General features: G+C 46.6%; 1 long non-coding RNA gene across 1 annotated transcript; it reads left to right on the top strand.

Moving 5' to 3' along the window:
• Nucleotides 1-14,261: 14,261 nt before the first annotated feature.
• On the top strand, nt 14,262-15,429 carry LOC136171186 (uncharacterized). The gene is made up of 3 exons (XR_010663774.1): nt 14,262-14,582; nt 15,017-15,076; nt 15,311-15,429. It is a non-coding gene; the product is annotated as an uncharacterized lncRNA (long non-coding RNA).
• Nucleotides 15,430-15,792: the final 363 nt, after the last annotated feature.

The following is a 15,792-nucleotide window of genomic DNA, read 5'->3' as shown; positions in this document are numbered from 1 at the left end:
ATGTAGTACTTCATGTACTTATTAAAATAAAAATCATTGTGTAAATACTCAGTTCAGACCCCTGTTGTTAAAGAATCAACTGTAATTTGAGACTTTAGAGTGGACCCTGACAATAGAAACCAGTTATCCCCTAATGGAATTAGAGGAAAATTTTGTTTACTTTATTAAATGACCTAGAATAGTGAAGAACGAGTATATTTAAACATTTTGTTTTAATTGAAAGGAAGTGGCAACCTGTCTTCTTACTCTAAGGCCTTGGAAAACACCAAGGATCCAGGATTCAAAGGCAGAAATGTAGGCGATGAGGTAGAAAGCTGTTCTGTAATAAGGCAAAGGAAGCAAGGAACAGCATCCTCTCTACTTGATATTGGAAAAAGTCCTTTCACATACTGCCGAATATGGAACACTAAAGGTCATGGAAGAGCCTTAGGATTCAGAGCTTACCTTGGAAGTTATGTAGCACAGAGGTTTGCTGGGAGCCAACACACGAGACCCTACCCATGACAAGGTCATGGGGGAGAAAGCCTGACAGGCAAGGCAGATCAGGTTTTCAGGGATTTCGAAAAGCTGCACCCAGCATTCACCTTAAAGATATCTGTCTTTCTGATGCCTGCCTCAATAGACTACTCCCTAATTTCTGTGACACAGGCAGAAGGCCTTCCCCGATCTCTTCCCAAATAAGAATCAACTTAGAACTTTAATCAATAAGTTTCCCAGGTGGTGGTGTTTTATGAGATTATCCAGGGTGAAAGGAGTGTTTTAATTTAAACTCCTTTGCTGGTATTTTAGTTTGTCTGGAAAATGCATTTATGCCCTTGGTACTAATATGCATGATTGCTTATCATACCCTAATCATAAAATAACATAAAGAACCTCATCATATAAAGGCCCTAACAGACATAGAGCCCTTCGGGGGGTGAGGAAGCCCTATTAGAAAACACAAGAAAAATGATTCTAAAAGTAGCTATTGGGTTAACATTTGTTTGCTGTGTTTTGCTTGCTGTGTTTTTGCTTTTAATGTGCTAAGGTTGTGTTATAGAAACCATTGTTGATATAGTTAAAGATCTAGAGAAATAAGAGCTTAGGCCTGGTGTGGTAACAATGAGATGGTTGTTAATTGTCAGCCAGGAGTGCTACGCAGAGGCTGCCTCACCAAAGTCGCAGAGTCAGCCTGGGGTAAACTTCTTAGATAAACGCAACTGACAACTTCTGCAGAAGGATTAATTTTTGTGTTAACAAGGTTATACTTCTACTCTATACTGTTGCCCTGTGAGACTGCTACCTTTCAACTAAGGTCACCATAGAAACGGAAAATAGGTTTACATTCACTTGACTTGCATAAAATGTCAATAGGCCCCAAGGCCAGAAGATAATGTACAAAACCCTCATAAACAAAGAAGTATGCAGAAAACACCCTGGTTTCATGAAGAACAAGCTGGTGTAATGTTAAACTTAATTTCCCCTTAGAAATGTACTAATTTAGGGTATAAAAGCCACGGTAAAAAATAAAGCATTGCCAGACTCTGCCAGACCCTGCAAACACCCCCTCTGGTCATTCTCTCTCTCTCTCTCTCTCTCTCTCTCTCTCCCTCGCAGACTTGGCCCTATCAAGGCTGGTCTCACGTGTCTTCTCTCTCTTTCTCGCCAACGCTGTTCATCCTGAGGGTGCCCCCTGGATCCTGCTGAGGCTGGACCCCGGCAGAGGTTAGGCAGAAGGCTTGCCTGGATGCAAAGTCAAGTATGCCACTCTCTAGACTACCAACTTTGAACAAGTTGCTTAACCTCTCTTGTGGTTAAGTCTCCTTATCTGTAAAAATAAAACTTACCATGGGACTGTTATAAGGTTTGCAAAAATACTTAGGTTGTAGGAAGGGGAACCCCTTCCAGGGCCCGAAAGGAGGCGCTTGCCTAACACTTGGAAATGAATTGTCTGAGGAGACACATGTGCTGACAAAGCAAGAGATTTTATTGGGGTACCCGGGTGACGAGTAGTAGGGTAAGGGAAGCCAGAACTGCTCTGCCATGTGGCTCACCATCTCAGGTTTTATGGTGATGGGGTTAGTTCCCGGGTTGTCTTTGGCCAATCATTCTGACTCAGAACCCTTCCTGGTGGTGTGTGTGTTGCTCGGCTGAGATGGATGTCAGCAAGAAGGATTCTGGGAGGTCATAGTGGCATCTCCTTTTGACCTTTCCCGAACTTTTCCAGTTAGTGGGGCTTCCCTGGTGTCTCATATGGCTTCCCTGGTGGCTCAGATGATAAAGAATCTGCCTGCAATGCAAGAGACCCAGGTTCAATCCCTGGGTCAGGAAGATCTCCTAGAGAAGGGAATGGCAACCCAATTCAGTATTCTTGCCTGGAGAATTCTATGGACAAAGAAGCCTGGTGGGCTACAGTCCACGGGGTCACAAAGAGTTAGACACGAATGAGTGGTTTCACTTCACTTTTCTGGTTGGTGGTGGCTTATTACTTCCATGTTCCTTACCAGGACCTCCTGTTGTAAAATAATTCATGCAAATAGTTACTGTGGTACCTGGCCAGGGTGGGTGGTTTTAGTCAGTGTGCTTCTTGTAACACTTAGCTTGATGCCAGAGCAAGGCAAAGAGTATTACTTTACTGAGTTGACAATATTAACTATTGTTGTTTAACCAGAATTTCCCAAAATGTGTTCCTCAGAAACCAGTTCTATAAACCACCCCCCTCCTCTGTCCTGAAATAGGATCCCTGGGAATAATACTCTGGGAAATAAGTAATGTGTCCTTCTCAGAGAAAAATCTCAAGTATACTTGTATGTTAAGTGTTTGCAGAAGACTTATCCCTATTGCTTGAAACTTGATTAGGTAAAATTTGCTGTTGTAGATGACATTTTGAGGTTTCTTAGCTTTTCTAAATGTCTGAAAACCTTCCTTGTTTCTATTGTAAAGATAACTAATGAATGGAGGGGTCATTCACCTGGAGGGAAGAATCCCAGGCAGACCTGAAAACTGACTTCAGGCTTGGAGACGTTGGAATCACTATCTGAAAAAGAGCTTTAAATCAGGATCATTATTGCCAGCCAAAATCTTTGTCTTCTCTGCCCACTGAGGCCCAATGAAAAATGCGGAGACAGAGTTTGAAGAAATAGAAAGATGGCTTTTATTCTCAGCCTGCAGAGAAGGGAACACAGTAGACTCATGCCTCAAGAACTGTGCTCCCCCTCCACGAGGAGTCTAGGGGCTTATATAAGGCAAGGCTCGCATTCAGGATCAGTGATGAGGAACAAAGGTGACAGGATCTTGATTTCTTCCTCTTGCATTGTTTCAGAGATAGTCATAAAGTATCAGTAACCCAGTATCTGAGTCTGGCAGTTCAGTGGCTCTGTGGCCTCCTTTCCGATATGTAACTATAAGGGGAAGGGTGTTGTAAGGATAAACACCAGATAGGGGATGTATTTAGCATAGAATCAAAGGAGAAAACTTGAATTGTAACTCCTGCAGAGTTAGGGGGCAGAAAAGCAAACTTAAAGACATGCAGAAGTTAAAAAACTAGGAATGTTCAGCCCTGCTCACTGTTTTCTTTATCTTCTTTGTTCTCAGGAAAGGGAAAGAAAAATTCATTCCTCTTTTCCTTTTCACTGCAACATTATGACAGTGGAACTCTAGGTTTTAGAAACCTTTATTAATATGACAGGCAAAAAAGTGATTTTTTTGTGTGTGTTATTTTAGAAGTTCGTAATGAGATTGAACATTTTTTCATGTTTATTGGTCATTTATGTTTTTTCTTTCATGCATTTTCTGTATTGTCTATGTCCTTTGTTCATTTTTCTTTTGGATATTTTTTTCTTATTGATCTGTAAGCATGAAACCAAGCAGGACCCTGTGGGTCTTCAGGGCACAAAAGTCTTTCTGTGCCTATTTCTTGTTTGTGGGAAATAGTCTTCATACAGCTTCCATGACCTTCCCTGAGTTCCCAAGGGCAGGTTCAAAGGGTTGCTAATCAAGGAAGGGAGGAAATGCAGAAACCGGAGAAGAGCAATCAAGAAACAGCGGTACAGCCTTGGGACAGGGTCAAGGTTTCCCCCGCTCGATGAATATACCCAGCAATATCTTTGAGCTATTTTGCAGATACTGAAACCCCTACCAGAAAAAGTTAACTATGTGCTTCCCACAAGCATGTAGACCCGAGATTGGCTGGACCAGAGATGGACAATGCTGACTCCCAATTACCTCATCACCAACCAGTCAGAAGAATGGCTATGAGCTGATCACACCCGTCTCTTTGAACCGTTACTATAAAACTCGTTACCTCCTCTGGAGCCACCACACAGTTTTGAGGGCATTAGTCTGCTGTGGTTCCCCTTGCCTGGCAAAGCAATAAATCTGTTGTTTTTTATTTCACCCAAAGCTCTGTCTCTGAGATTCAGTTTGGTACTAGGGTACAGAAGCTGAATTTCAGCTACAAGCATGATTTGTTAAGGTGGGTTTTAGGCAAATTAAGTGTGAGATAATACATGCATAAGATATCCTGTAAGTCATTGAAGACACATGTGAAAGGCTCTGCGGAGTAGACTCTGAGAAAAGGACAGGGACAGCCTCTATGGAAGACTGACAAAACTTTACTTCTCCAGCGAGTCTTTTATACATGAGAGCAAGGAAATAGCTTACAAAAACCAAGGTTACACAGATGGAGCTTGAGCATGTACAAAGTTGTTAACAGCAAGTTTACAAAGTTCACGAGACACATAGACTCTATTTTCTCAGGATCAAAAGACAATCTGTTTTCCTCAAGGCAAGCTTGTTATTCTCAGCACTATTCTCATGCAGTCGTAAAAGCCCTAAATTCCTCCTACACCCCCCCCACCCCACCCCCGGGGCTTGAGCTCCCTGGGGTCATTGTTCCCGCCAGCTGTGCTGGGGAGTCTCCGTCATCCCTCCTTTCTTCCCTCCCAGCTCCCTCAGGATGGGGTCGCAGATGTGTCTATCTTGTAGGAGGAGATGGGGAGGGGCGGTGGGCAGCTGTCTGAAAATAGCTCACGGGTTTGGAGTGTCCATGGGGTCTTAAGTCCTGGCTTTTACACCTAGGATAAGAGCGTTGCATTTTGGTCCTCGTGGCTTTCAGATATCCAGTTGGAACCAGATGGACAAGAGTTCATTAGATGCAAGGTCTGTTAGTGCTCTGAACTTGTGTGATGACCAGCTAGAAGGTTCAGGAAATGTTTCCCAGGGCAAAGCATCGAGACATGCCTGGTGGCCCTGGTCCTTCGCCAGTTCCTTGTGAGGACCTTCTCAAGGCAGTCACGTAGTTTCCCTGAACATTTCCTCCTTTTCTTTTTTAGTGTTAGGACTGCAGCCATCATTTTTATTCCTGTAGCTTGGGTTTGGGAGGATATTATCTAGAGGGTCGGAGGACCATAATACCAATGCATATAATGAGAATTATTAGAACATATGAGACAATATGAGCAGATGGAAACCAAGATCGAGGGTCTAATGATGACAAGGCGGAGGTTAATGCATCATAAAACTTCGAACGATATAATTCAGTGAGAATAACTGTCAAGTATTTGTTTCTTCAATTTTTCAATATCAAGACTCATGTTAGTTTTCTGTAACTGCAAATGAGCTTTAACCGAGTCCCAAGGGTACTCAGAGGCATTGTAGGGTAAATTAGTAATACAAAAGTCTGTAGATTTCCAATGACATTTCAGTTTAAGTTGTAATTTTAATTGATTTATTTGGTCTCCTACATATATCAAAGCATCCTGTATTTCATCTAACCGGGCCTGGATCTCCTGATCAATTTTTGCTTGTCGTGTCCACAGCTCATGGGAATCTTGGTACCATGAAGTGATGAACTCATGATTTTGAATGGAGTTATGTAAGGCCATGCCTGACATAGTGCCAAGAGACACGACTGTTATGAGGCTAACAATGCCCAATATAACCCAACCAATAAAGCGTTTAGTTCTTTTAACAACTCTTTTTAATAAAAATGATAGAAACCTAGCGTTGTTATAGCCACGCTTTCCAGGAAACAGACTCACTCAGAAGGACAATGCAGATAGTGGAGTGCAGTTTATTACACCGGCGGGCCCAAGGCAGAGTCTCCTCTTAGCCAAGGACCCCGTCCAGCATTTGCAAAAATCTTTTATACCCCATGTGTACCTGTCCAAACCCACCACCTACCCCGTGTGTACGTGTCCAACCCCACCACCTCAATTCCCTTGAGACTTACATAAACAAAGGTAGGGTAAATACAACTACAATAACCCCATCATTCAAGTGTTATGTGTTCAAACAGTCAATAATCAATAAGCCCGTAGTTACATTCCAACCAGTTAATAATCGATAAGCCTGTGATTACATCCTGATAGATACGGAAAAAGCTTATGACCTGTCCGGAGACAGGGCTGATTACGGTATGCTTCCTCTTAGGTAATGAGCAACCTGGATGTGATCTTCAAGATTCCCCTGTCTGGAGGGGGTCTTATCCTTCCATTGTCGTTCCCACAGGCACTAAGCAGAGAGTTCAGAGTCCACTGGAGAGGCAGCCGAGCACGATCAGCACGGACAGGCCTGAGATGGAGTCCAGGCCCTATGAATTCCTTCTTCATTTCCCCCTCTTGATGCTCTTAGTTTTCATAACGAGCATCATTCATTGAGGTATATTGTACCTTAGTCCTCTGCCACCCACATGAGAGAATGCTATCAACCTCTGGGTTACAAAATTCACAAGGCATTGTAGGAAGCAGGGCCCACAGAGCAGTATGATTAAGAATACTATAACAACAGTTACAATGGTTTTCCACCAGTCTCCCTTTACCCAGGAGAGAACTGAAGTCCAAAAGGGAATATTTTCATTAGACATGGCTTTCACTTGATTTTGCATATCCTTCAAGGCAGTAGATACATTTCCAGACAGGTCAGGGATATACACACAACATTCAACTTTAATTATGGCGCAAGTCCCTCCTTGGGCTGCTGTGAGTATGTCTAATGCCATCCTATTTTGAATTACTGCCTTCCTCATCTGAATTTGTTCTTCATTCAAAGCTTGAATGGCTTTTGCACTGTCTAAGAGGGCCTGTTTAGTGAAATTAGTTAAGGCCTCTACCTTAACCATGATATCCATTGTCCCTACAGAGGGTATAAACAGGGCAGCAAGATAGTCATACCATCGGAACACAGATCGTGTCCATCTTGCATGCAGATAAGGCAGGTTTACTGGAGGCTGGTGCAGGCCACGCTTAATACTGCCATGGGCGAAAGCAAATCCTAATGTGCAACGCCCCACCCAGCCAACTGGTAACCATGGCCATAAGTTAAGCCCACAGAGCCACTGGGTCCCATTGGGGGCTACCCAGCGGATTCCAGGATTATATTTCCAGTCGGAACCGGGCCACTGAGCAGACTGATTGGGGTGATAGGTAACTTCCAAGATTTGTTTACATTGTTCAGGGGGCAAATAACCCATATATTTTAATTCTTTTGGGTCTAGGGGGTGGTCTCCAAATCCAATTTTCTGTTCTTTTTGTTCCCAGCAAATAGTAGCAGGGGTAATCAACTGTCCTTTCTCAGGAGTCATCCAGAAATGTTCATCCCAGACCTGGTAGTATTGCTCAAGGTACCGGGAGGCCTGTCCCCCTTTTGTAAAAGAACCCTTCTCCGTTTTATTTTTCACATATGAAGTATAAGCCTTTGTTACTTCCGTAAGGCTGGTGTTCATGTCAAATGTAACCCTATGTCCCTGGCCTATTGATGGCTTCTTCTTACACCAGGAGAGCAAAGAAAGGTTATGATTGGTGAGAGAGAGAAAAGTTCTTTTCTGTTGCTCTAAGAAGGAACACAGTGGTATAAAGTCCCCATAACGGAGTGGCGATACCCACCAGGGGAGTCCGTCCATTACTGACAGGGGCATGGCCCCACATACCCAACAGTTGGAGGAGTTGTGGAAGTTCGCATAAGAATGTGCCCACGAGATGAAGACGTTGTCCTGTGCAGGGACACTGGTCAAGTTCAGAATTGCGTTGATGAGGCCGAGCAGCAGGAGTCGTTTACCCAGCTCCATCCTGTAGAGGGCTCGTCCGGGGTCTCGTTCTCTTCTTCCTCTTCAGAATGATCTTGGTTCCTCGTGGGTCGGTGGGGTCCTTCTGGGTGGTCCACTCAGCGTCCTCTGGGTCAGTGTTGTATGCCTTCTTCGCTCTGGTGTGATGGATCCAAGGGGCAATGCCTGCAACTTTAACTGCGGTAGGAGTGGTTAAAACAACAGTATAAGGACCTTTCCACCGGGGGGCTAGGGAGTCATGTTTCCAGTCTTTCACCCATACCTGGTCCCCTGGCATAAACTCATGCATTTGCTCCCCCAAGGGGAACGGTATTCTTTCTTGCACAAACTTAGTTACTTGATTAATTACCTTACCTAGTTGTTCCATCTGCTGTGATATCCCGTCTCCTCCTACCAGAAGTATATCAGTTGTTATCTGTCTTATTATGGGAGGAGGCCTCCCGTACACAATTTCATAGGGAGAGTAGCCATGGGGCCGTGGAGTCATCCTGAGTTTGAGCAAGGCCATGGGAAGTAAATCCACCCAGGAACAGTCAGTCTCTATAATCCACTTAGAAAGTGTCTCCTTTAGTGTCCGGTTAGTTCGTTCTACCATTCCGGAGCTCTGAGGCCGGTAGGCAGTGTGTAACTTCCATTTTACATTCATGGCTTTACTTACTTGTTGTATCAAATCCGATATGAAGGCTGGCCGTTATCTGATCCTATGCTGGTGGGGAATCCAAATCGAGGAACTATCTCCCTTAGCAGACTCCAAGCCACTTCTGATGCTCTTTCAGTTCGGGTGGGGAAGGCCTCCACCCATCCCGAGAATGTAATACCAAGACCAACAGGTAGCGAAAATGGCGATGTGGTTTCACCTCAGCGAAGTCCACTTCCAGATGTTCAAAAGGAAGGGTACCTTTTAATTGGATGCCTGAGGGTTTTGGTCTGCACCCTGGAGCGGCGTTAATCTGAGAGCAGGCGTTACAATTTTGGGATTCCGTTCTGCATAGAGAGGAGAGGCGAGGAACCAGAAAATACCTTTGGATCAAGTCCTCCAGTTTGTCATGTCCCAGGTGAGCCATACGATGAGCTTGGCTCACCAGAGAGGGGGCCATCCTTTCAGGCACTAGTAGCTTACCACCTGGCAGTTCCCACCATCCTTTCTCTGTTTTGGTGGCTCCCTCCGCTTCAGCTAGCTGGTTTTGAGCCTCGGTGTATGTCGGGGACTCTAGGGCCAGCTCGGGTAGCTCAGCTAGGACAAATGTCCTCATGGGGATTTCCCCGGATTCTTTCCTGTCCTCGGCTGCTCGTCTGGCGGTCTCATCAGCCAGTCTATTTCCTCGAGCCAGTGGGGTGTCTTCCTTCTGGTGCCCACGGCAGTGCATGACTGCTACCTCCGTGGGGCTCCAGACAGCATCTAACAGAATCAGGATCTCTTCCTTATTCTTAATGTCCTTTCCATTGGCCGTTAGAAGGCCTCTCTCCCGGTATAGCGCCCCATGTGCGTGGAGTGTAGCGAAAGCATACCGGGAGTCAGTGTAGACGTTCACTCTCTTGCCCTTTGACAGCTGCAGTGCCCGGACTAAGGCCCATAACTCTGCTCGTTGGGCTGACCAGTGCTGTGGCAAGGGGCCGGCCTCTTTAACAGTCCTCTCTGTAACTACAGCATAGCCTGACAGTCGCTCTCCTAGCTTTACCAGGCTAGTGCCATCAGTATACAGAGTCCAGTCAGGATTTGAAATTGGCCTGTCTCAGAGGTCTGTACGGCTAGCATAGACCTCCTCTAAGACTTCCTTGCAATCGTGAGTGGGTCCTCCTTCTCCCACTGGGAGAAGCGTTGCCGGGTTTAAACCCTGGCAAGGCTCAATACGGAGGTTGGGGTTTTCGCATAGCAGTCCCTGGTATTGAATAATCCGGGAATTTGACAGCCATTTGTGGGGGTCTCCTCGAAGGAGGGTGTTGACTTCATGTGGGACCTTTACGATCAGGTCCTGGCCGAAAGTCAGCTTTGTGGCCTCACGTACCAGTAAGGCGACTGCGTCCACTGCTCGCAGACAGCCAGGCCAACCGGTGGCAACATTATCAAGTCGCTTTGAAAGATAAGCTATTGGCCTGTCCCACGTTCCCAAGGTTTGAGTCAAAACCCCCATGGCTGTTTTATCTTTCTCAGTCACATACAAGGTGAATGGTTTGGTGAGGTCTGGCAATCCCAAGGCCGGGGCGGAGGTGGTTGCTAGCCTCAGCTCCTCAAAGGCTTCCTGTTGTTTTTCAGTCCAGTTCACAGGATTTTCTTCAGGCCCTGTCAGGAGCTCAAATAAGGGCTGGGCTATTTGAGAGTACCTTGGAATCCAAATCCTGCAGAATCCAGTGGCCCCTAGGAACCCCCTGACTTACCGCCGAGTCTTAGGCGTGGGGAGCCTCAGAATTACTTCCTTTCTAGATTGGTCCAGCAACCTTGTGCCTTCCTTTAAGACAAACCCCAAATACCTTACCTCCTCCTTGCAGATTTGTGCCTTTTTCCTGGATACTCGGTATCCCGCTTCTGCCAGCAATTGGAGGAGCGCTTGGGTCCCTTCCCAGCATTCGTCCCAGGTCTCCGCGGCCAGCAACAGGTCGTCCACATATTGCAGGAGCCAACATCCATACCTTTCAGGCTGGAAAGTTTCCAGGTCCGAGGCCAAGGCTTCTCCAAAGATGGTTGGCGCGTTTTTGAATCCTTGCGGGAGGCGAGTCCAGGTGAGCTGCTGCTTATTGCCTCCGATGGGGTCCTCCCATTCAAAGGCAAAGATGGTTGTGATGCAGGTGCTAGGCGTATACAGAAAAAGGCATCTTTGAGGTCCAAACAAGCATAGATCCTTGTCTTAGGTGGCAGCAGGCTAAGTAAGGTATAGGGGTTTGGGACGGTCGGGTGCAGAGTTACAGCGGCCTGATTGACCAATCTGAGATCCTGCACAGGCCTATAGTCTTGTCCTCCTTCCTTTTTTACCGGAAAGATTGGTGTGTTCCAGGCTGATTGACATTCCACCAGGATGCCTGCCTGTTTTAGCCTGTTGATGTGAGGCAGAATCCCAATTCGGGCTTCTATGGGTACTGGGTATTGATGCTTTCTCACCGGGGTTGCGCCAGGTTTGAGTTCTATTATTACAGGGGCTTGGTGTCTAGCTAGCCCAGGGGGGTTATCTTCAGCCCAGACCTCAGGGAACAGCTGAGTCAGCCTTCTCCCCAACTCTGTTGCCTGGTCTTGTTTATCTCCAGGAGGCTCATGTAACCTCCATTCGTCTTGCGGGGGCACAGAGAGGGAGAGTAAGTAGGTTGTTGTGCCCACCCGAAAAGTGGGCCTCTCTTCAGGAGAGAAAGTCACTTGTGCTCCCAGTTTGGAGAGTAAGTCTCTCCCCAGCAGGGGTACTGGGCACTAAGGGATATAGAGGAACTCATGAGTCACTTGGTGACCCCCCATCTGACACTTTCTGGGCTGGCAAAACGACTTAACCATTTCTTCTCCCGAAACCCCAGTTACAGCAGCAGTCCTTTTAGACAGTGGCGCCACTGGTTTAGTTACCACAGACAATTCTGCCCCGGTGTCCACCATAAAGTCAATGTCTTGGTCCCCAATTTTTAAAGTTACCATGTGCTCTCGGGGACCTGATGTCTTTGAGCTCCGGCATCCCTATTCAGTCTCTATGTTAGTGAGTTCTGCAACTGGGAGGGATTTATTTTCCCTTCTTCCTTCTGGGCACTCATTCTTCCAATGACCAAACCCGCGGCATCAGGCACACTGATTTGGCTGTAATGGAGCCCGTGGCCTCCGTTGGGACCGGTTGGAGGGCTGTCCTGACCTCGAAGCTAGGGGGGTCTTCTTTGCTTTGGTGGTGGAAAAGTCTCCGGAAGACTTTCCAAGCGCAGCAGCCAACATTGCAAACCTCTCATCTGTTCTCCTCTGCTCGTCTTTATACCTCTTCTCGTATTTCTTTTCTATTTCCGTGTCCCTATTCCGGAACACCTTGTCTGCTATCTCAATCAACTGAGAGCCAGACATGGATAGAACTCCGTCTTTTGAAGCTTTCGTTTTATGTCAGGAAATGCTTGCGCGATGAATGACGGATTTATAACAATCTGGGAGCCCGTAGCTTCTGGATCTATGGGTGTATAGAGCCTGTAGGCCTCACAAAGTCTCCGGTAAAATTTGGAGGGTGACTCGTTTCCCTTCTGAACTATTCTGGCCGGTTTAGACATGTCCATCGGCCTCCGGGCTCCCCTTCTAAGCCCTTGTATAATCGCTGTCCGGTATCTTTCTAATTGGATTTTTCCCTCCTCTGTATTATAGTCCCAGTTAGGTCTGTCAGTGGGGAAGGCTTGTTCTATCCACCTCTCTGGGTTAGCAGTGCCCTCAGGGACCATCTCCTGTAACCATTTCCTTGCCTCAGCGTTGATCCTGTATCTCTCTTCTGTACTGAAGAGGGATGATAGTAATTGCATTATATCGTCCCAGGTTGGTCGATGAGTGCGGAAAATAGTCTCCATTAGTCTAGTCATGCCCTGGGGTTCCAACGAGTAAGAGGGGGTGTGTTTTTGCCAGTTCAGTATATCGGTTGATGAAAAGGGCTGATAGTAATAGGTTACAGGAGCTTGGTGATAATTACATCCTCCCCTATCATTGGGGGTTGCTGAACTTCTCTGAGGGGCATCTGCAAGGGTATTTTTTTCCTCTGGCTCTTTTGCAGAGCGGAGCCTTTGTTTAATTCCAGTGGTTTCTCCCCCTTGTCCGGGAGTACTTACCGGGAGTGGAGGGTAGAGTTTAGGGAACGTAGGAGCAGCATCCGGGGTGGTAGAGTCCGGTGGGCTCATTGCCCCTCCAGTTGAGGTTGGAGCCTGCCGGGAGGGCGGCTCTACAACCTGTGGAGCTGTCGGGACCGCTGAGGAGTCCAGGAGGCTCCGGTGGCCACCGTGTTACTAGCTGGCGGAACCATCATCCAATACGGCGGTGGGGGAAGCTCATCTCCTTCAGGGTCCTGTAAAATTTCCTTCTCATCCTCGGTTATCTTTTGGGCCATCAAGATTTTTCCTTCCCCGCCATGAGCATAAAAACAGGCCCATTTGGGGGGGTCTTGGGCTATTCCCAGCCAAGAGTCTATGTACGGGAACTGATCAGGGTGTCCGGGCTTTCCCGTAACTATAGCATAGACTGCCTTTATGAGATTTAAGTCCATAGTTCCCTCTGGTGGCCAGCCAACTCCCATTGAAGGCCATTCAACTTCACAAAGGGTACGGAGCCGGCCGGGTGTCATTTTCTTCCCATAGTCTCCATCGAATCCTTTCTTAAAATTCTTAATCATATTCTCCAATACAGTGGCCTTAGATCCGCTTCCTCCCATTTTCTTACCTCTGGATTCCCACGTCCCAGGGCCTTCCCGAGAAGCCAATTTACCTGTCTTCACTGGCAGGGGAGATGATGGGTAACACAGCAGATGGGTACCTCCTGGGGGAGGGCAGAATACGAGCGCGCAGAAATCAATATCCTCTTTGTAAAAAAAAGAAAAACCTGTGGCGACAGCTCGGCACGTTCCCTAGGACGGCGTGGACACACCTCCTGACTGACCTTCTTAAACCCTAAGTTCCCTCTCTTTATCCCTGGCACGGCCGTCGACCTGAGTGCCGAGCAGCTATTGTCACCAAGCCAAACCAGTTTCCTATGCGTCTCCCTTCTGGTCCCTCCCAGGGGGGTGATCAGGCCCCCTCTTCCACCCTACTGGGTGGGCTCCTCCTCACCTGAGCGCTCAGTTCCCCTGCTGCCATTCACTACCTGCCAAAGCGAAGAAACCGGGCTTTGAAAGGCTGAATTCTTCCAGAGGGGTGAGGCGCCTTCCCCCCTCTAGGAGATTCAAGCCACAAAACCTCGGGGTGGCCTCAAATGAGACCTGTCTCCTCAAAGTGAGGAGTTTCCCGGCCAATGCACCAAATGTTATAGCCACGCTTTCCAGGAAACAGACTCACTCAGAAGGACAATGCAGATAGTGGAGTGCAGTTTATTACACCGGCGGGCCCAAGGCAGAGTCTCCTCTTAGCCAAGGACCCCATCCAGCATTTGTGAAAATCTTTTATACCCCATGTGTACGTGTCCAACCCCACCACCTCAATTCCCTTGAGACTTACATAAACAAAGGAAGGGTAAATACAACTACAATAACCCCATCATTCAAGTGTTATGTGTTCAAACAGTCAATAATCAATAAGCCCGTAGTTACATTCCAACCAGTTAATAATCGATAAGCCTGTGATTACATCCTGATAGATACGGAAAAAGCTTATGACCTGTCCGGAGACAGGGCTGATTACGGTATGCTTCCTCTTAGGTAATGAGCAACCTGGATGTGATCTTCAAGATTCCCCTGTCTGGAGGGGGTCTTATCCTTCCATTGTCGTTCCCACAGGCACTAAGCAGAGAGTTCAGAGTCCACTGGAGAGGCAGCCGAGCACGATCAGCACGGACAGGCCTGAGATGGAGTCCAGGCCCTATGAATTCCTTCTTCAGCGTCAGACCATGGTTCATCAAGAGAAATAGGTATCCATAATTCCGCTGTCTGTTTCATAAGGAAAAGTCCCTCCCTACTATGATTGAATGGCAAACTATGGTTTAAGCAAGTGTAGAGTTTACAGTTTGTGCAATGTACTAGTTGTGTAGACTTTGTAATAATGAATTCTCCTATAGCAAACAGAAAAGGAGGGCGTACACATGCTTGAATAAACCCAGTGCCACTATAAGTGATAGTATAGTTTTGGGGGCCTGAAGTACGAGCATGTCCTACAAGGGTAGCAAATTGGTGTCAAGAGGCGGGTAGTTTCCAGATATGCCAATGTTCGGGCCCAAGTTGAGGATGGATCATACGGGGCCTGGGTGGAGATAGGCCACTATTATACCAGTTGAGGATATCATTCTGTTGATGCCATAATCCGCTCAAAGAATGATTAAATCTAATATTTTTTGTCCCATCGCAGGTTTCCTCTTCCCATTCAGAGCAATTAACAAACATTCCATGTGGTCCCCAATCAACAAAGGTAAAATTCAAATAACGAGATATTTTTCCAAAAATTCCCCGGCACTCAGACCATAATAATGAAGGACCCTGATGTTTCCTTCGCCAGGATACTGTTTCACAGGGAGGTTCATCAGGCAAAAATAAAGTATCTGTACTGTTAGAAATTTGCCCATGATAGTACTTTTCAGATTGATTTAACAGAAATGAAGCGGCAGCAAAAAAACCCAACCTAAAACCTGTGCCATTATTATAGGAATAACCCCACCATTGAGGGAATATAGACATGCAAGGAGGACTTGCACCGAAGCAAATAGGTAAAACCTTATACCCTATGGATATGTTGATTGCTTTCCCCTCTTCATCAGGGTGAGTAGGTCCAGCTCTAGACCATGGAGGAGGGAAGTGTTGGCTATCATTAGTGAAGACCAGAGGGCTAGGTTCACTCCAATCAGCAAATTGCAACAGAGGGGGAGCAGGAATGTAAGTCCAGGATGTATAATTAGCACTCACTGCCGATGTACAGGACAATACAGCTAGCATACCCAAGAAAAATTTATCAGGAGTTAAAGGGGTTCCAGTTGCTTTCAGTGCATCTTCAGCTTTCCTTGTCAGGTTCTTGATCTGTGCCCCAGTGGGATACGGTTGAGCTGGGGCAGTTCTCCTTCTCTTCCGTTGCTTCTCTTCCTCCAGTGACATTGTGGCCATTCTCTTGGTGATGTGGGTCACCCATTTCTT

This window comes from Muntiacus reevesi, chromosome 6 (assembly GCF_963930625.1).
Source record: "Muntiacus reevesi chromosome 6, mMunRee1.1, whole genome shotgun sequence".
Lineage (NCBI taxonomy): Eukaryota > Metazoa > Chordata > Mammalia > Artiodactyla > Cervidae > Muntiacus > Muntiacus reevesi.
The sequence above is the reverse complement of the archived record's forward strand: the minus strand, read 5'-3'. Positions and strand labels throughout refer to the sequence as shown.